General features: G+C 34.8%; 1 protein-coding gene across 3 annotated transcripts in view; it reads right to left on the bottom strand.

The window, feature by feature from the left end:
• The window catches only part of SPATS2 (spermatogenesis associated serine rich 2), a 95,537-nt gene that overhangs the window by 51,694 nt on the left and 21,426 nt on the right, over nt 1-22,417 (bottom strand). Inside the window, exon 2 of one of the 3 annotated variants that reach the window (XM_032492763.1) lies at nt 3,548-3,737. The exons of the other annotated variants lie outside the window; for them this stretch is intronic. The gene's annotated coding sequence lies outside the window, so the exon portion shown is untranslated. The remainder of the gene's footprint in view (nt 1-3,547; nt 3,738-22,417) is intronic. 3 annotated transcript variants of the gene reach the window in all.

Here is a 22,417-nt window from a genome sequence, read left to right as displayed (position 1 = left end):
ACAAAAAGACATATTATTATGATAAAAGGGTCAGGACATCCCTTTTCTGGAGGGAGGAAGCATGTATCTCTGAGAATGAACATGAAGGAAATTTCTGAGGTGGAAAATGTTCTATATCTTGATCTGGGGGGGTAGTTAGTGAGTGCATATATATGTTAAAATTCACTGAGCTGTACTCTTAAAGTTTGTTCATTTTACTGTACATAGAATATAAATTAAAAATCAAAAAATTTTTTCTGTAAAAACTAGGGGAAAAAAACTCAAAGAATACTCTTGACTAAGCCACTCATTTGTACACAAGAAACCAGTCAAGCATTTTTCCCAAATGGGGACAAAATGTATATAATACCTCATTGTATTGATTAAATTAAAGCCTCAATGTGGGAAAACTAGTAATCAATAATGGACAGATATATTGAAAAGCAAATTAAATGATTAAATCTGGATGTTTTCTATTAATCTGTTGCTCCTTACTGAACAGTAGAGCAAATTCAAAATGGTCAGTCTGGGATTAGTGACTTCAGTGAGCTAGAGCTCAGAGCTAAAAAAACCAATGAACCAGATTCCATCTTCAGTTAGTTTTGCTCTAAAGAAGTCCATGGTCACAGACCACACCTCCAGTACCTGCTATGGAAACACATGGTGCTAGTTCCTAGATGCCCTGAGCCTAAGGGTACAGCTCAGTGACTCTCAAGGTAGGGAAATGGGAAGAGGATGGGCACATACAGTTTTAAAATCTATTACTTTGAGTTACTGCTATATGTTGTATTTATTTTTCATTTCAAATCACAACAAAAGTGGACATAAAGTTTTTCTATTTATCAGAATGGGAACATGGGTTAAAAAGGAATGAGAAAAAGAGAAAGTAGAATAGAGGTTACAAGAAGCTAGGAGTAAGGAGGAAAAGAAGAGTTATTAATGGGTACAAAGTTTTTGTTGGGGATGATAAAAAACTTCAAGGATAGATCGTAGTAATGGTTACACAACACTGTGAATGTATTTAATGCCACTGACTTGTATATTTATGAATGGTTAAAATACTAAATATTATGCTATATATATATTAATTTCAACTAGACTCAAATAGACAAAACAATCTTGAAAAAGAACAAAGTTGGAGGCCTCACACTTGTCAACTTCAAAACAGATTACAAAGCTACAGTAATCAAAATAGTGCAGTAATGGCATAAAGACTAACATTTAGACCAATGGAATAAAACAGGGGGCTCAGAAATAAACTCTCACATATACAGCCAAATGATTTTTGACAAGGGCACCAGGACCACTCAATGGGAAAAGAAGAGTCTCTCCAACAAATGATGTTGGGAAAACTGGATATCCACATGTGAAAGAATGAAGTTGAACCCTTCACTTACACCATATACAAAAATCAACTCAAAATAGATAAAAGCCCTAAACATAAGATCTAAAACTCCTAGAAGAAAACACAGAGGAAAAGCTTCATGACATTGAATTTGGCAATGATTTCTTGGATAAGACACCAAAAACACAGCAAAAAAGGGCAAAAATAGACGAATAGGACTATGTGAAAATCAAAAACTTCTGTACATCAAAGAAAATAATCAACAGAGTGAAAAGGCAATCTATGGAATGGGAGAAAAATATCTGTAAGTCACATTATAGGATAAGGGGTTAACATCCAGAATATATAAAGAACCCCAACAAGTTAACAACAGAAAAATTAATGACCCAATTTAAAAATGGACAAAGAACTTGAATAGACATTTCTCCAAAAAAGATATGCAAATTGTCAACAAACACACAAAAAGATGCTTACCATCACTCACCATCAGAGAAACACAAATCAAAATCACAATGAGGTATCACCTCATACTCATTAGGATGGCTGCTACCAGACAAACAGACAAACAAAACACCAAAACAAACCAACCAACCCCAGAAAATGTACTGTCAAGGATGTGGAGAAACTGGAACTCTTGTGTACTGTTGATGGGATATAAAGTTGTGCAGCTGCTATGGAAAACATAAAGGTTCCTCAAAAAATTAAAAATTGAACTATTGTATGATCCAGAAATCCCACCTCTGGGTATATATCCAAAAGAACTGAAAGTAGGCTATTGAAAAGATATCTGTACACCCATATTCACTGTAGCACTATTTATAAAAGACAAGAGGTGGAGACAACGGATGACCAGATAAACAAACTGTGGCATATACATATAACAGAATATTATTTGGCCTTTAAAAAGAAGGAAATCTTGACAAATGCCACAACATGAATGAATTTGAGGACATTACGTCAAATGAAGTGTCAGTCATAAAAGACAAATATTGTATGACTCCACTTACATGAGAAACAGAAACAGAATGGTGCCTATCAGGGGAAAGAAGGACAGGGAAATGGGATATTGTGATTTAATAGGTACAAACATACTCAGAGACATTGCAGGTTCAGTGCCAGATCACTACAATAAAATAAACATTGCAACAAAGCAAGTCACAGGAATTTTTTGGCTTCCCAGTGCATATACAAGTTGTTTACACTACACTGTAGTCTACTAAGTGTGCAATAATAGCATTATCTCTTCAAAAAATGTACATACTTTAATTTAAAAATACTTCATTGTTAACCATGATCTGACAACGCAGGGTTACCACAAACCTTCAGTTTGTTAAAAAAGAACAAAAACAAAAAGAAAAACAGTATCTGTGAAGTGCAATAAAGTGAAGCACAATTAAACAAAGTATGCCTATAATTTCAATATTGTTCTCTTGGAATAGGGAAGCCTGAGGAGAGGGAGAGAGACAGGGGAACAGCCAGTTGTGGAGCAGTCAGAACATATAACAACATTCACCAATTAAGTTTGCTGTCTTGTGTGGGCATGGTTTGCGGCACCCCAAAACAACTAGAATAGTAACATCAAAGATCACCGATCAAAGACCACTGTAACAAATATAGTAATACTGAAACAGTTTGAAATACTGCAAGAAATATCAAAATGTGATAGAGACACAAAGTGAGCAATATGTTGGAAAAATGGCACCAACAGACTTGCTTGACACAAGGTTGCTACAAACATTCAATTTGTAAAAAAATGCAATATCCATGAAGTGCAATAAAGCAAATCTCAATAAAACAAAAGGATGTCTGTAGAAAGTTTCAATTTTACAAGATGGAAAATTTCCACAGATCTGTTACACAACTACATAAATATACTTGACTACTGACCCACACATTTATAAATGATTAAGATGGTAAATTTTACATTATGTATTTTTTATCACAATAAAAATTTTTAATTTTTTTAAAATTTTCAGGAATACACTGATTTGGAAAAAAAGAAAGAAAAAGGGATGAGAAATATTAAACATGGATGGATTGGCATAAATCCATCACTACTCATGGAAAACCAAAACAAAACACATGCTCTACTGAGGTTAAGTACATCACTAGTATAGATGCAATGTGGTGAGTGGATAAGTGAGGGCTTTAGAGCCAGACTGCCTGGGTATCCATCCCAGTTCCACCACCTCCTAGCTGAATGACCAGAAGCAAGCTACTTACCTTCTCTGTGTCTCTGCTTCTTCATCTGTAAAATGCAAATAATGCTAGCATCTTCCCCACAGGGCTGTTGTATGATATAAGTGAGTTCATACAGATGTAGCACTTAGAAGAATGTCTGGCATTTATTGACAACCACTGGTTGATAAACACTGGTTGATATTAACTGCAATGAAAGATGTGTCTCCTAAAACTAAAAGGTTCCAAGAATCATACATAAGTTACTTAACAAAAATGAATGGAAACTATACCAAGACTATGAGTTACTAGCAATAGGTGATAATTTCAGGTACTGTTAGAACTTTAAAACAGCAATCCCATCTAATTTACATGATGTGTAGTTACGAAATCAGAATGGTTCAAAGTACTCAAGATATAGAGGGTATGATTTCCAAATCTTGGGGTGCATAACTTTTCACATTGGCATGCATTATAAGAACCTGACACACTAACAAATAAAAGGTAAATTAGGCTGTACATAAACATATTTGCAGTTATTTTAAATTTAAAATACAGATTGTTACAGAATCTACCTATCAGTAGAACCAGGGAAAAAGGGAGGATGGGTGAAGAAGGAAAAAAACATAAGAAAATTAAATCCTCATCTTCCATAATAGGATTGCCCCTAAAAAGATTAAGAAGTCAGTATAGCCATGCTACTCAGAAATATGGAGGTTAATGCCAGAAGAAATGTTTGTAATTACCCATGGAAAACTAGAATAGGGAATAGTAGGGGAGAGGGGAGAAGAAGCAAAGGACTGATTTTTTTTTAATTATTATAAGCCTTGTAATACTCTCTGACTTCTTATACCACATGCAGTCAGTCCTCCATATCTGGTTTCTGCATTCTCAGATTCAATCAACCAAGAAACAAAGATATTCAGAAAAAAAAAATCCAGAAAGTTCCAAAAAGCAAAACTTGATTTTTGCCACACACCAGCAACTATTTACATACCATTTACATTGTATTAGGTATTATAAGTAATCTAGAGATGATTTAAAATATACAAGAGGATATTTGTAGGTTATATGCAAATACTACACCATCTCATATAAGGGACTTTAGCATCCACAGATTTTGGTATCTGTGGCAGGTCCTGGAACTAATTCTCAGCAAATACTAAGGGAGGACTATGTGTATACTTAGATTAAAAAATATTTTGGCCTATTTTATGCAAATTAAAACTACTAAGACACTGTTTTTTACCTTCAGATTGACAAATGTCCCAAAGGATTATACACACTGGTAGTAAGGCTGTGGAAAAACAGGTACCTGTCTAAGTGAGAATGTCAATTTGTACAATACCTATGGTAAACAACTAGATAGTAGTTACCAAAATTAAAAATGCATATACTGACCTGAACAAGCAGTTCTCCAAGGAAGACACACAAATGATCAATAAGCACATGAAAAAAATGCTCAATATCACTAATTATCAGAGAAATGCAAATCAAAACTACAAGGAGGTATCACCTCACACCAGTCAGAATGGCCATCATTCAAAAATCCACAAATGACAAATGCTGGAGAGGCTGTAGGAGAAAGGGGAACCCTCCTACACTGCCGGTGGGAATGCAGTTTGGTGCAGCCACTGTGGAAAACAGTATGGAGATTCCTCAAAAGACTAGGAATAGACTTACCATATGACCCAGGAATTCTGCTCCTGGGCTTATATCCAGAAGGAACCCTACTTCAGGATGACACCTGCACCCCAATGTTCATAGCAGCACTATTTACAATAGCCAAGACATGGAAAACAGCCTAAATGTCCATCAACAGGTGACTGGATAAAGAAGATGTGGTATATTTATACAATGGAATACTACTCAGCCATAAAAACCAACAACATAACACCATTTGCAGCAACATGGATGCTCCTCGAGAATGTCATTCTAAGTGAAATAAGCCAGAAAGAGAAAGAAAAATACCATATGAGATCACTCACATGTGGAATCTAAAAAAAAAAAAAGCATAAATACAGAACAGAAATAGACTCATAGACATAGAATACAAACTTGTGGTTACCAAGGGGGTGGAGGGTGGGAAGGGATAGACGGGATTTTAAAATTGTAGAATAGATAAACAGGATTATACTGTAAAGCACAAGGAAATATACACAAGATCTTATGGTAGCTCACAGAGAAAAAAATGTGACAATGAATATATATACATGTTCATATATAACTGAAAAATTGTGCTCTACACTGGAATTTGACACAACATTGTAAAATGATTATAAATCAATAAAAAATGTTAAAAAAGAAAAAGGTAAAAAAAAAATGCATATACTGGGGGGAAGGGTATAGCTCAGTGATAGAGCCTGTGCTTAGCATGCAGGAAGGAGGTACTGAATTCAATCACCACTACCTCCATCAAACAAATAAATAGACAAATCTAATTTCCCACCCCCTAAAAATTAAACAACAAAAATGCATATACTATTTGACCTAGCAAGGCAATTTCTAGGAATTTGCCCTACAAGCATATTTACAAATGTCTGCACAGGTATGTCCAAAGTTATCAAATGTAACATTATTTATTAGAGCAAAAGATTGGAAACAATCTAACTGTCCATCAACAGGACATTAGTTTAATAAATTATGGTTTATTCATACAATGAAATAGTATGCAAATATTTTTGAGAAGAGAGAAAGCTCTTTTACATATTGATATGTAAACAGGTAGCCTGTTTTTCCACAGCCTTACTACCACTGTAGTAAGAAAAATACCATATAATACCGTTTATATGTGGAATCTTTAAAAAAAGACACAAATGAATTTATTTACAAAGCAGAAACAGATTCACTGACATAGAAAACAAACTTATGGTTACTGGGAGGTGGGGAAGGAGGTGAGAAGGGATAAATTGGGAGCTCAAGATTTGCAGATACTAACTACTATATATAAAATAAACAACAAGTTTCTACTGCATAGCACAGGGAACTACTATATTCAATATCTTATAGAAACCTATAATGAAAAAGAATATGAAAAGGAATATATGTATGTATATGTATGACTGAAATATTATGCTGTACATAGAAATTGACACAATATTGTAAACTGACTTCAATAAAAAAAGACTTTTCAATCTACCTTTTTATACTTTGGCATTAGAACCATACAGACATCTAATCTGTTCAAAATACTTGTAATACTTTTTTTTAAAAAGATCACTTCCCAGTAGATTAAATCAAAGCTGAAAAACATCAGTTGAATCTAAATACCATTTGTTGCAACTCAGAAACCCAATCAACAGGATGAAGAAATGTCAGTAAGAACTTACAAACACTAACTCTCTAGACCTGCAGAATAACAATCAAAAATAAGAAAGTGGAGGTGTTCCAAATAAAAGCACTTTCCCCTGACTTATAAAAGGTTTTGGTTGTGAGAAAGTAAAGAAGAGTTCTTATTCCACAATAACTCGGTTTGACAATAAATATTCTCAGTAGCTTTATAAAGGAATATGAATAAGGAGAAAGACCCAAAGTAATGCATTCATACATTCTAAAAAATAATTAGGAAGAAAAGAGATGACTTCCATAGGTCAAAAAGGTGAATATGAGACATTTCCATAAGTATGTTTTCTCAACAAATGTCTTTATTCATTAGCACTAACTTTCCAATTCATATGCCTTCCTAACTGAAAAACTCCCATAATTCTAAGAAATGATCACTATAAATTTTATTTTTGAAAATGAAACTTTCATTTAGAAAAATCAATAAATTCCCTTTTAAAAATATAAACCTTGAGTTGGAACAACACAGAATTGGAAATTGGAACAAAATAGAATTTCTGGAAATTTAAAATACATTCTGGGGGGTGGAGGGTGGGAAGGGATAGACTGGGATTTCAAAATTGTAGAATAGACTACACTGTATAGCATAGGGAAATATACACAAAATGTTATGATAACTCACAGAGAAAAAAATGTGACAATGAGTGTGTATATGTCCATGAATAACTGAAAAATTGTGCTGAACACTGGAATTTGACACAACATTGTAAAATGATTATAAATCAATAAAAAATGTTAAAAAAAATACATTCTAAGCAGAAAAATCAGAAACCACGTGATACCACAACTGTTTGATACTATTAAAAGACACAGGACCCTCTAAATTGCTTAACGTTAGTCACCAGTGGCAGCTGTAAGTGTGGGAGCAGAGGGGGCTCAAAGGAGCAAAGCAGGAATACATATATGTTTGTCTTCCTATTTCACTGCCAGCTGGGTGATAAGAGTTGTCTGTACCCTCCCCTTCATGCAGGTGGCTGTAACCCAAGTCCAATCAAGCCAAATTATCCTCATCTATATAAATTCTTCAATAAGGTTTTGAACAATACTGATCATTTCACCCCTACCCCACTCCACACATACAAAAAGGCCATTCCTTCCATCTCCCTGAAGCACAGATGCACAAGCAGCACAAGGGAATGGAGGCAGCTATGAGGCAAAAACAAAACAAGGCAATTAAGAGCAACTTTATTCACTGATTGTAATCCATAAAGGGAAATCCTATGCATATAGAAAAAGTGATTTCTAATACACCTGCTAACTTAAAAAATATTAATTGATCAATTAATAAGTATTTAAGATGAATCACTATGTGCCAATACTCAACACAAGCTAAAACATGGATAAACCTTAAGGACATTATGCTAAGTGAAATAAACCAGTCACAAAATACTGTATAATTCTACTTATATGAGGTACTTAGAGTAGTCAAATTCATAGGGACAGCCACCTACATGTGGAATCTAAAATATGATACAAGTGAACTTACTTACAAAACAGAAACAGACTCACAGACATAGAAAACAAATTTATGGTTACCAAAGGGGAAAGTGGGTGGCAGACGGCTAAATTAGGAGTTTGAGATTAGCAGATACAAACTACTATATATAACACAGTTAAATAACAAGGTCCTACTGTATAGCACAGGGAACTATATTCAATATTCTGTAATAAATCATAATGGAAAAGAACATGAAAAAATATATGTATACACATATATATAAATGAATCACTTCACTGTACACCAGAAACTAAAGTAACATTGTAAATCAATTTTTAAAGCAAGAAAACGTAAATAGTCCTATACCTATAAAAGTAACTGAGGTCATATTTTTAAATTCTTTCATAATGATAAGGATCTCATCCCTGATCTACTGCTGGTAGGAGTATAAATTGGTACAACTTCTTTGGAATACAGATATTATTTTGTAAAGTAGAACATTTATCAATCCTATGACACAGAAATTACATTCAGTGCCAAGAGAAATTCTTACTCATGGTACACCAGAAAACGTAGAATTCTTAACAATGAGAAATGGAAACAACCCAAATATCAACAGGAAATGAATAAATTGTGATGTATTCACTAAATGAAATACTGTATGGCAGAGAAAATGTGTCAACTACAACTACATGCAATAATACAGAAGAATCTTAGCAATATGATGTTAAGCATAAAATGAAAGAAATTTACAGATTACATATACATGACGTTCTTGTTTAAAAAATTAAATACAAGTAACACTAGACAATATATTATTTAGATACACATATACATCTAATAAAACTATTTTTTGAAAAGGTAATGGAAAGAGTAAAAAAAAAAAGAAAACTTAGGATAGTATTTACCTTGAAAGGCAAGAGGACATTAGAGGGGAGAACATATAATACTGTCTATATTCAATATTAAAATTCTTAGGTTAAATGGTGGGTTCATGAATATTCTATATAATATTTCTAAAAACCAAATACACAACATAAACAAAATGACAAAACAAATACATAACGAAGTTTTTTTAAAGGGCTGTTGAAGGATGTGGAATAACTGATTTCTACACATTACTAGTGGGAGTGTAAAAACTATTCAGTAGAATCTACTAAAGCTGAACATAAGCATATCCTATAACCAGGTGTCTCACTCCTATGTATATGCTCAACAAAATGCATGTATATATGCATGTATGTGAGACATGTAAGACATGTATAAGAATGTTTACAGCAGAATTATTTGTAAGAGGCCAAAACTAGAAATAAACCTAAACATCAATCAGTGACAGAATGGATGCATAAACTGTGGTATATTCACAGAGTAGAATACAATACACTGCAGTGAAAAAGAGTGAGATACTGACATAACATGAATCTATTTCAAAACCACTGCTAAGCAAACAATGTCTGGTTTCTTATCAGATTTCTTTAAAAGCAGTGATTCAAAGCCTTAGTGAGCCTTCAGTGATAGTACTCTAAAGCTTCTAATTTCATTCATTATTCAAGTAATATTCATTGAATACCTACTACATTCTAAGCCTTGTGGGAGCTTGATTGGGAGGGTGCTGTTTCAGATTCAGGGGAGAATTACAATATGTCAGAATGCAGGGGTTTAATGTGAGAGTGGAGATGGAAAAGTGGCAGCCAAACCCCTTACCTATTCAGCTGAGAAGTCTAACAATAAGGGAATGAAAGAAACAGGATATTAGCCAGAGTTCCAGCAAGGCCAAGCAAAAGGGGTTTTCCCTTAGAGTTTCCCCTTTTAAAAAAGGAATGCTTTTTGAAAGAGGAGAAGGAAAGATCAAACATAGTACAGAGAAGGGTAATACTTATAAAAGTCTAAAATAACTTAGAGAGGCAATATCAAATATAAAATTAGCCTTACTTTCAGCTCCAATTAATCTTCTTTTAATGCCTACTATGTGCTAGAAATGTACTAAGCAATTTCATACACATTATCTTATTTAATCTTCACAACAACCCTGTGAGGTAAAAGAAACATACTTCTTAAACAAACAAACAAGACAGGAAGAAATATGGATATAGAAGAGGGAAGACAAGGGAGGTTATACCAAATGACCCCAACTGTCTGAGTAATGGAAACAAGAGGAGAGAAAGCAGGGAGGTTTGAGGGCCTGCGAGGAGTAAGAAAGAAAATACTTACGGCCCACCATGTGCTGTTACATCCCTTATAAACCAAGTTCATGTAATCCTGCTTAGTATTTGTTATCTATTTAACTGAAGAACTTGAGACTGTGAGACTTTCTCAAGTTCTAACAGCTGGTAAGTGGTGGGGTGGTGATTTAAACCCAGGGATATGAGACTACAAATTCTATTTCTTTCTAGTATACCAAAGCTGCGTCAAAATCAGGAAAGTGCAAGGGAATAAATATGAGAGAAATTAAAAAGGTCATGAAGCAGGAAAGGTCCAGTTAAAAGTAGACACCATGAAATATAGATGGAAAATATCTGGAGTTTGAGCCTGAGCCACTAGGTAGCTCTACAGCAGCGACATACATGGGATTGTCTCATCTGCAGACTGGCTTGAACTAAGTGAACGGTAAGATTCTTTCCAGGTACTGAAGCTCTGTGGTATTGTAAATAAATTATGGTCTCTGCCAGATTTCATGGCAATCTTATTATTTATTCCTTCATAATGTGCAAAAAGTAGGTTCATTGATTTAGTTGAATATCAGACACCAATTTTGTTCTTAAAATATAGTAACAGTATTTTTCGAGTGATATAGTTTAATATACTTAAATTAATTTTGTTATAGAATAGATATTTTAGAAGTTGCTGAAGTAGGTGATAACCCTGATTGAAGCCTGTAGATTCCCCAATCAATGTGAAATATATCAGAATTAGAATGGGATCATGGTAATACAAGAATTAGCTCTTAATAAAGTCATAAAATATTTTTCCTTCTCTCTTATTTGCTTTTCTTGTATATTGAAAATTGTTCATATTGGATTTAATTAAACCACAAACAAGTGCATCGAATTCTTACAATTCCAACTAAATGACTTTTTAGCACCTTTGTACAAATTAATGTAAAGACACTAATAATGGATATCCTTTGCTGAGATTCATAATTAAAGCTAACAGTTTTCTGTGGAAAGAGAAAAAAAAAAGTAGACATCATGAATTTGGAGCAGATAATGCCAACTCCATGCCCTCTCCCCCGCTGGGTTCAACTACCCAGATAAAAAGTATTTAACACTGGGAAGTTGCTAAAGTTGTAATAAATTAATACTTTTTTAATGAATTAAAATAGGGCAGGAGGGTTCTACCTTCCTTCAAATTATCACTATGTCTTTACTAATGGAGTATCTACAAAATATTAGGCATTGGTAGTCTTATGAAACTTGCTACCTAACTATTCAAAGCCACTGGCGGTTTAGGTAACTGCTAACAGTCCAAAATTCAACACTAATCTAAGTGTTCTAATGTCTATCAAGATACTAGAAAAATCCATCCATTAAGAATAACTTAATTTTCCTTCATTTTAAAAACTGACTTCATTTACAAGGAATGAAAGTGTCTAAGACTAACACACATAGAATTGTTGTCAAAAAACAGAATCCAGATCCATTTATTTTGTCCTTTTATGACAAACTGTGAAAGACTTTGAAATGGACCAAAAAGATCACCTGGCATCTTCAATGGTCAACTAGGCATTGTGTAATATGCACTTTCCTAGTTACCTGATTCTAAAAGGTTTGCATTCTTCATGATCTTTGAGCTGTTTTATAACTGTAAGTTGTAGATAAATGACAGTAATACAAGGCATTCTTGTCCATACACTTGCAAACAAATTCTGGCCAGTGAGGGAAGAATGATTTCCTCATGTCCCTGTGGAAAAAGCCAGTTTTGCATCCATTTGTAAATTCATTTCAGCATACTTGATCCTAGATATAGATACAGACATAGATAGTACTTTGAACTTTCCTTGGAATTACTTTTAACATCTTACTGGTTCTCCTGTTAATTAATGAGTTAAATAACATCTTTTACACTTTCTTATTTTATATTTCATGAAAATCATGGTTCTAACTTTTAATCCTTTAGCAATGAATTTCATATAACATGTAGTAGCTACCATGGAAAATGAAAAATGTAATGCAAAAGCTCAAGGGAAGGAAACATCATTTTCTACTCATATATATATATGAGTAGAATGCATAATGCATATGTATAAGATATATATATATATATATATAAAGAAAACCAGACAAAAATTAGGCCTTGACTCTTCCCAGTTCTGAAATTTTAAGACTCTAAGAAGCAGTCATTGTTGAAGTTGGTCATTCTTGAAAGAGCCCATAACTCACAAAAAAACTCTTTGGAGTGATATTTGCAGCTGCTTTTATCCCCCAGTGCAGTGTAAACAAAGCACTGTCTCAAGAACAGAAGCTTCATCATTTCAGAAATGCTTAGAATCTTTTCTCTGAACTACTTTTGTTAACTAGTCACTAAAAAATAGATGGTACATCTTCATATTGAACTAAAAATCTACATTTGACAAATGTTTTTTCGATCCAAAAGATTTTTCTGCCAGTCAACATCTGTATGATCATAAAAATATTAAATACATTTGCTGTTTTCAAAATAATAGTTGTCATCTATTGGTGTATGTCACATGAAAGGACAGAATAATTACGTATTTTTTAACAAAGTAACCTGAATCAAATATTTACAAACAGTTTAAAGAAGCCAAAGACAGAAATCAATATACAAACTAAATATCAAATCAACAATATATTTCAAATTTATTAATGCAGGAGATAAAGGTGTATCAATGGTCAAATCTTCTGGCTTCTAAGACCCAGATTAAAAATATCTCTAATACCACTTGTCTCTAAGGGATTACTGGTTTCACAAAGCAGCTTTATTCCTCACTCAAGATCAAACTAATCCCCTGACACTCTGAGGAAAGAAAGAGTAAAATCAAGTTTTACCAAAAATCTTTACACTCAGCATTCATTCAGATCCTTCCAAACCACTTTCATGGCTTGTAACATGCCAGAAAAATATTACTCTAGCAAGTAATTATTCTGTCCAAAAACGAACAGAGTAATTTAAATTGGAAATAATTTGCTGCCCATGTCATTCATAAATCCATGCTACTATATTATAATTCTTAAAATGAATGCATAATGCATGCAGCATATCATGCGTTAAATATTCTAAAAGGTAAGTTTTCATCTAGTTAAACTTAGTTAAGTAGATACTACCGGATTTAAAAGCATGACAAGTTAACCCTTCCTTCTCCCCTCCTCTACTCCCTCCAAATCAACAGGAACCTTTCAGGAGGTAATAATACTTGTCAATTAGTAGGAAAGAGGAGGCAAATGAATAAAACAACCAGGGAAAGGTACAGAATGCTACTCTCCCAAAAAGATGTTACCTCTTCCAAATTGCAACTGAAGTTAAAGAACTAAAGTGAGAAGTCTTCAACATTTTCAGTAGTTCAAGGTAATATATTGTTCTTCTTTGGAGTGTAACCCATTTCAAAACTTTCTTTTCTGACTCTTCTCGAGGTTCTTAAACTTTGAGTACGTATTTCTAGGATTTTATTAAAGCTCTGTAAAAGTATTTTTCAAAGACCAAGTAGAAAAAAACAAAAACAGAATCATCTAAAATAAAAGCTAATGATTAAGTCAAGTAAGTCAGAGAAAGACAAATATATAGTATCACTTACATGTGGAATCTAAAAAATGAACTTATTCACAAAACAGAAACAGACTCAGACACAGAAAACAAATTTATGGTTACTAAAGGGTAAGGGGGAGGGATAAATTAGGAGTATGGGATTAACAAATACACACTACCAAATATAAAACAGTTAAACAACAAGGATTTACTGTATAGCACAGAGAACTACATTCAATATCTTGTAATAACCTATAATGTAAAAGAATCAAAAAAAGAAGAGACATATATATATATATATATATATATATACACACACACACACACACGCATGTAATAATCATTTTGCTGTACACTTGAAACTAATACAATATTGTAAATCAACTATACTTCAATTAAAAAATAGAAAGAAATAAAAGTGCAAGATAATTAAATATCATTTTGGCTTTATTTTCATCGTACACTATTAAAACGTATTATTCAGGGGAAAGGTATAGCTCAAGTGGTAGACCGCATGCTTAGCACGCATGAGGTCCTGGGTTCAATCCCCAGTACCTCCTCTAAAAATAAATAAACCTAATTACTCCCCCTCAAAAACAAACAAACAAAAAAGTATTACTATCTGAAAAATAAATAACAGCTAGTAGGCTTTTCCCTCTACCCCCAATTCAACAATGTATAGATCTGGATATCAAGAAAAATAAAACAGGTAAATAATTAAATTCAGGCATTTCTTCTTCCCAGAGTAGGAAGAGCAATATGGCAGGCAGCTATTTCTTTAACAACTTTCTATTCACTAAGCAATTTTCTTTTTTTTTCAGGTCGTCAGACAATTTGGGTGAATCTCTCATGATATACAAATCCAAAGAGAAAGGTAAAGAAAGAAGCAACACTGGAAGAAAAAGAAAACAAAATGAGAACACAAAAATGCAATATTCACATTGCCTGTTTGACCCTAAACAAATAAAGCAAAATATACTCACTGACACCTTCTTTTCGTCTAGAGAAAAAAGGAAAAAAATAACACAAAAGCCTCTACAAACACATATCAAGAAATACTCCAACTTTTTCAAATATTTTAGCTCCAGAGCTAGGTCACTATAATAAGGTAAGCAAAGTCTTCTCAGGCAGTCAGGCAGTAGAGCGGTTCGAGACCATTCCCTAATGCTATCCAGAGTCTAGAGTAAAATCACTTCTATCACCCATGCCCTCTTCAAAATTTCCCTTAAAGGTATCCCTGCAGGCATTAAGAAAACTAGATATTCAATTTAAGAAAAAATCAATTCAAACCAGAATTTTTAATAGTTCGGCAGTTTTTTTCCTTTTTCTCTTTGTTCCTTTTGTTTCCTCTTTTAGGATGGAAGCACTATTACGCCTACACTCATACAAAAGAAAGAAGAGAGAGGAAAAGGAAGGCCAAGTCCAAAACTTCCAAGTCCTCTCTGCTGAAGAAAAGAGGTATTTCTTACCGTGAAGTCTCCTTCCAGGGCTCTTCACAAATCCATTGCTGAACATTAAATAAAGGGAGGATATCTCCTACCTCCACCACCCCATGAACAGGGAGTAGAAAGCCTGCCCTAACAAAGCATGACCCACCATACAGTCTAGCTTCTAAAAAATTCTGATAGGTGTATGTATGGGCCATTTTGTATTTTAAAACATCTCTGCAAATTTTTTGATCTTATTCCCATCAAAAGGTAGAGTCTAATTCTCCTCCCCATGAAGAGGATGAAGCGGAAGTGACACTCAGCAACTTCAAAAGTTAGGGCATAAAAGATGATAAAATTTCTGCCTGGTGCCTCCCAGTTCAGGCAAGCTTGGAGTCCTGAGTTACCATGTAAGACATCCAGCCACCCTAAAGCCCTCATGCTGGAGAGACTATGGGAGAAGGCCGCGGAGGGGTAGAGAAGTCTGAGTGTCAGCCGTTCTAGTCTTCCCAGCTCAACCACCAGACTTGTGAATGAGGAATCCCTGGAGATGACTCCAAGTCCAGCTACCATCTGCCTCTAACTGAGTAACAGACTTTGGCGAGGAAGACTTTTAAATGATTCCAGCCTCAGCTATGATCCAATCGCCTGCACATGGAAAACCATGAGAAAGAACTGCCTAGCTGAGCCCAAACATCAGAGCCATAAAAGATAAAAAGGAGTGCTGTTTTACAGCACTCAGTTTGGCATGGTGTATTACCTAGCACTAGGTAACCAAAACAGATTTTGGTAGAGGGAGTGGGTTGTTTCCATAACAAAAAGTTAAGCTGTCTGGCTTTGGGACTGGGTGGCAGGAGAAAGCAAGGGCCTTCAAAGTGTTAGTAAAGCCTGAAGGATCTTAAGGACACTGGTAGAAGCTGTCAATAAAGACTTAAAAAAGGGGTCAGCAAACTACAATCTACTGGCAAAATTCAGCCTGCTGCCTGTTTTTGTAAATAAAGTTTTACTGGAACACAGTCACACCCATGTGTTTACACAGTCTATGTCTATGGCTGTTTTCTCACTACAATAGCAGAGTTGAGTAGGTGTGCCAGAGATCATATGGCCCAAAAAGCCTAAAATATTATCTGGCTCTTGACAGAAAAAGGTTGTTTGCTGATCCTTGCCTTAAAAGAAAATGAAAAAACTATTACTGGAAGCTATAGGAAAGGAGAATCTTACTAGATTATGGTGGAAAGTTTAGCAAAGATGTCATCTACAGTAATGTGAAAAACAGAAAATATCTAATGAACTGATAAATGAACTGGTAAGGAGATTTCCAGGTAGAATGTCAAAAGAGTCAAGTGCTTTTTTTTTTAAGCTGTGTGCCACAAAGTACAGGTGGAGAAAGATGAGACAAAAAAGGAATTACATGATTTCCAGGCAGAATATAGAGGACATATAAAGGAGTCAGAACTTGCTAGGTCCAAAAATAAATGTTTCTTATACCCAGGCTCCCCATATAGCAAATGTTTTTCAAATTAAGAAATACCCTGGGCAAAGATCAAACTAAGGCAGAGTCAGGGAAACATGGCCTCAAGATTAAACTTTTGTTTAGACCAAGAGTTGGCAAACTTTTCCTGTAAGGGGTCAGATAAATATTTTAGGCTTTGAGGGCCATATATAGTCTCCGTTCAACATTCTTCTTCTTTTTTTTTTTATAACCCTTAAAAATGTAAAAACAAATCTTAGCTCACTGGCCATGGTTTGCCTACCCCTAAGACTTCAAAGAGTTTAAGATGGAGCCTCAGAGATTCTGCCAAACCAAAGGCCTTCTAAGAATCTTAAAGGTGTTGTACCACAAAAGGCTTAAAGGGAGCTGACAGGGTTCAGGAAATGCCACCCCAAAATATGACACCCTGTTTTAAGATGAAGGATCTCGAGAAAATAGCAGAATGAGGAATGTCACTCTGACCTTCCCCTCAACCATTCTCCCGGAAGGAAAAAAAAAAGCCCTGTAAGAGGCAACTCCCTACACTTGAAGAAAGGAGCATCCTTATCTCCAAAGACAAAGGGACACAGAAGAATCCCAAAAAACAGACTTTGCTAAATTTCCCCCAGTTTACTACACTTACTTCATACTCTTTGATCCATCATATTTCTCCACTGTCCCCTCTTCATCAAACCTAGCATAAAAATACTCAGGTTTAGATTTACAAATGTTAGCCATTATATATAAAAATAGATTTTAAAAAACAGTTTCTTTTGTGTAGCATAGAGAACTATGTTCAATATCTTGTAAAAACCTTTAATGGAAAAAATATGAAAACGAATACATGTATGTATATGTATGACTGGGACATTGTGCTGTATACCAGAGATAGACACATTCTAATTGACTATACTTCAGTCAATCAATCAATCAATCAAATTATCCCTAGAAGGCTAAAAAAAAAAAAAAAAAAAAAACTCAGGTTTAAATATTTAGGTCTTCATTTATGTCTCCCATTTCACATAAAACTTACAGTAAACAAATTTGTATACTTTTCTCCTCTTAATCAGTCTTTGTCAGTTTAATTTGCAAACTCAGCCAGCGACCCTAGAAGGGTTGAGGAAAACTATTTCTTTCTCTACAAAGCCTAAGGTAGAGAAGGGTTTATATCAACGTGTAAGTGTGGCTTTTTTGTCTAGGAGATTGAACTCCTCAATAAGATTCACAGGGAATTTTATGTTCGGCAGCATTGTCACCTTGGACTAAAAAGGACAGAAACAGTACAAAATGAAAAAAGGCTTTTGGGACCTGCATCCCACCCCGCCCAAACCTCTATGGGCAGGAAACAGGCTGAGAAAATTACTCACCTGCAAACACAGGATTCATTTTATGGGAAAGGGAGGATATTCAGAGGGAAAAACCAAGAGCTGAAGGGGATGGCTCCTAGGCAGCAGGGGCTGAACCCTAATCACAGAACTAGCAATATGTGCCTGGCTGGACTTCAGGTTTGGTATGGAGCAGTGACTATTCTGTTCCTTACATTTTTCTTTATTTTTGAACAGGAGCGTCTATAGCTGTTATCTTATGCCTGTCCATTGCGGCATATAGGGTAGGCTGGGCATAGGGGATGATAACATGACTCTTTAGTTTACAGGTCTTCAAAGTGAAAGTAGGGTAACTCAAGGACTAAATCTAAATAGCCTTAACTGCATCTGGATCTGATTTAAATGACATCTTGGATCTCAAGCCTCAGCCTGAAGCTATACTAGATAAGACTCTGGGGGCCTTGAGAAGGGGTAGTGTGTTTTGCATGTGAGAGGAATGTAAATAATTCATAGCCAGAGGGAAGAAAGACTAAGGTGGCTTTGAAATGGTCTGCACAATTTTGACACTCCTCCCAGCAAGAGGTGGAGTCTAGTTCTCTCCACCCCCCACCCTTGAATACAGGTCATTCTTAGTGACTTGCTTCTAATGAATAAAACGCAGTGGAAATGACAATGATTCTGAATTTAGGTCATAAAAGACAGTATCTTTCTGGCTCTCTTACTCAGAGTAAGTGCTGTTGGAGCCCTAAGCCTCCATGTAAGAAGTCTGGCTACCATGAAGCCCCGATGCTGGAAAGGATATACAGAAATAGAGAGAGAAAGAGATGTTCAAAGAGCCCCAACTATTTCAGCTTCTACTGATTTGCATTTCCCTGCTCAGGTGCCAGACATGTGAGTCTGGATGGAAGCCTCCAAGGTAACTCTAGGCCCATCTGACTACAAGTGCATAAAAGAACTCAGGCAAGAATCACTTGGCTGAGTCCAGTCAACACCCAGAACCATGAGAGCATTATGCCAAGTTTGGAGTGGTTTTGTGCCTTAGCAATAGATGACTGCAACAACATGCCTGGAGACAGACCCTAGCCTGAAATGGTGGGAGGTCCAACTTAGTGTGCCTTCCTTTATTAACAACCAAATAACATGAAACAACATCTTCATGTTCATCCACCTCCTCCTTCTTCTTCCCCCAGCTGAAATATTTGATCTGACCGTGGTGAAAAATATTTTATGACTGATTTAAATGCATACAATTATAACATGATAATTATTATCTTTCAAATTATGTATCTAACTGTTATTTGAAATCACCCATATTTACACACACACACACAGAGTCAATATTTTACTGCTTACTAGTATATCATTTCACTTACTTTACAAATTTTTTTTAATGATTAAGTAATTTGAGACTGGTAGTCATACTACCTCCTCTGCAACATAATACTAATTTGTAGTGTTTTAAAAGTGGTTATACCTGCAGCAGAACTAGAATAATCATCACTAATATATAAAAACCACTATTTCTAAGGTCTCTTCATTGTTAAATGCCATGATCTACATGCAGAGAAATAAATATTTTACATTGAAGATACAAAGTTCCAACATGTTTTAGATCACTGAAAGGAATTTAACATTCTAGCTCTTAGAAGAAATGGAATTTGATGTTCACAGATTATAAACATGGTTAAGCTCAGCTTCTTTTACAGAAACTCAAACAGCTGAGCCAAGAACTAATTGGCCCCAGCAGAATGGCAGAAGGTGCTCTGGAATAGGAACAGTAAGGAGGCCGGAGGTCAAAATAACTTACTCTGAAAATGTAATTACTTTCTCCATTGTATAAGCACTTCCAACCAGACATTTTAAGAAAAAAAGCCTTAATCCTCCATGCCATCAAATAACTAAAACATCCTAAATTATTTAGCAGCAGTTTAATTGACCTTTGTTCACTTTTTCCTAGACTGTCAAATGTCTGGGCTTTTTTAGGAAGCAACTGAGAAGAAAAAAATCAAACATAATCATAATCAGTTTGACAAGAAATTTAAAAGAATAAAATATGCATTCTGCTTCTGCTTTATGATTCTTTTGAGCACTGAATAATAAATATACTCCTAAGTGTACACATACCCAGTACATATCTCACATATTGCCGAGTTTGGGTAACTAAAAGGAAAGAGGTCAGTGTGCAAAAGTCTATTTAACCCGTAACACAGCTGATTTTAAATATCAGTTGGAATAGATAAAAAAAAATTTCTTCTGTATAGCACAGGTAACTATACTTATTATCTTGTAGTAACTTATGGGGAAAAAGAATATGAAAATGAATATATGTATGTTCCTATATGACTGAAGTATTGTGCTGTACACCAGAAATTGGTACAACATTGTAAACTGACTATACTTCAATTAAAAAATATATGTATTTTATATGTGTGTGTATGTATATGTATATATACATATACATATAAATGAAAGAGAGAAGAAAGGTTCTCTCTTACTCACTGGGCAGAAGTTTAGGCCCTGTAACAAATTTTGAAATAAATAAAGGTTACCTCCCTCAGACAGTCCACAACTACCTAATTCTTCCTTCCTCATTCAAAAGCCCCTCAATGAAATAGACCTGTCAGTTTAGTGTCAGAAAAACATTAAACTCATTGAACTAAGTCACATTAAAGAATGAATGTTTGAAAGCCTCTAACCTTCCCATGAGATAAAAGACTGTAAGCAGCATAATGCAACATAGTGGGAAAAATTCTGATTTCCAAAAAAAAATTCCCTTTATACTCTATATCAAAGAGATATGGCCATTATACTTACCATTGTACCCCCCAGCACCTGGGAAAGGGATAAGCATATAAGTGAGCACTGAAAACTTTGCCCAAATGAACAAATTCTTTGCTTTCACCCCCCATATAAGAAACTTGCATTCTAGTTCTGTTCTATCAGTAACAAGCTATATAACCTTGGACAAGGTATCTCATCTCTCAAGCTTTTGTTTCTATTACAACATAAAATGAGGTAAGGTGGGGACTGGGAATGAGGATTAGACAGTCTCATGAGGGCAATGACTCTTGTCTTATTCATCTGTAACCCAGTATCGAAAAGAGTGGCTAGAGTACATTCAAATATTTACTGGACAAAGTTTCTTCCAGCCCTGATTCTAGAATTCTTTACCATTTAAAAATTATATTTGTTTTTTAAGCATACATATTACAGTCCAATAAGCAAAAGATTTAAAATTCTTTCTCTAGGAGGGAGGGTATAGCTTAATGGTAGAGTACATGCTTAGCATGCACAAGGTCCTGGGTTCAATCCCCAGTACTTCTATTTAAAAAAAAAGATTCCTTCTCTACACTCAGCTCAGCTACCAGTAAAGGCCTTTTAAAACTAAAACACTTCTAGAATCCTCTCCACCTCTCCACACAGGTGTTTTGTGTGACTGATACTATTTATCCCCTGGATGCAGGTTTTAAAAAGGTAAGATTTGAACAAAGATAGGATGCCAGACGTAATACAATTTTTCAGATTCTAAGCTGTTTTTTTCCAATTTGATTTTATTATGCTAAAACACTATTAGAAGTATCTGGAATAACCAGGTTAATCCATTTGCAATCCAAAAACATATTCCAAAGTCAAATGCAAATTTTTTTATCATCATCATCATCATCTATTCCATATGACCTTCCTTTAGCATAAATGCCTGAGAGGAATATACATTTATGTACATTCATGTTTTTCACAGCATGCAGCCAACAACTACTACCTACTCATTACTTACAGTCCTTTCTGTAGCACTAGATTAAAAGGTAATATTTAAAAGGATCTTATGCCTTTGGAACACTATCACTCCAAATTAATTAGCCTTCAAAAGGTTGGCACATCTCTGCTATCAGGTAATAATGACTATAATAAATTCAAGAACTTCATTTAGAACAAATTATTATGGTTGACATATTCCCAAATTATCCTAATTATTAAAGTCTAATAACAACTTTTAAAATATTAACCCATATCTTCACTAACAATTTAGTCTGTGCCCTGCCAGTCAGCACTTCCTTTATGCTCATTCAATCACCTACCATGTACCAGACATTGTTCTAGCCCAGGGGTCAGCAAACTTTTTCTGTAAAGGGCCTGACAACAAATATTTTAGGCTTTACAGGCCATACAGTCTCTGTTGCAATACTCAACTCTGCTGTTGTGGTGTGAAAACAG

The sequence above is a fragment of the Camelus ferus genome, chromosome 12, assembly GCF_009834535.1.
Source record: "Camelus ferus isolate YT-003-E chromosome 12, BCGSAC_Cfer_1.0, whole genome shotgun sequence".
Taxonomy (NCBI): domain Eukaryota; kingdom Metazoa; phylum Chordata; class Mammalia; order Artiodactyla; family Camelidae; genus Camelus; species Camelus ferus.
The sequence above is the reverse complement of the archived record's forward strand: the minus strand, read 5'-3'. Positions and strand labels throughout refer to the sequence as shown.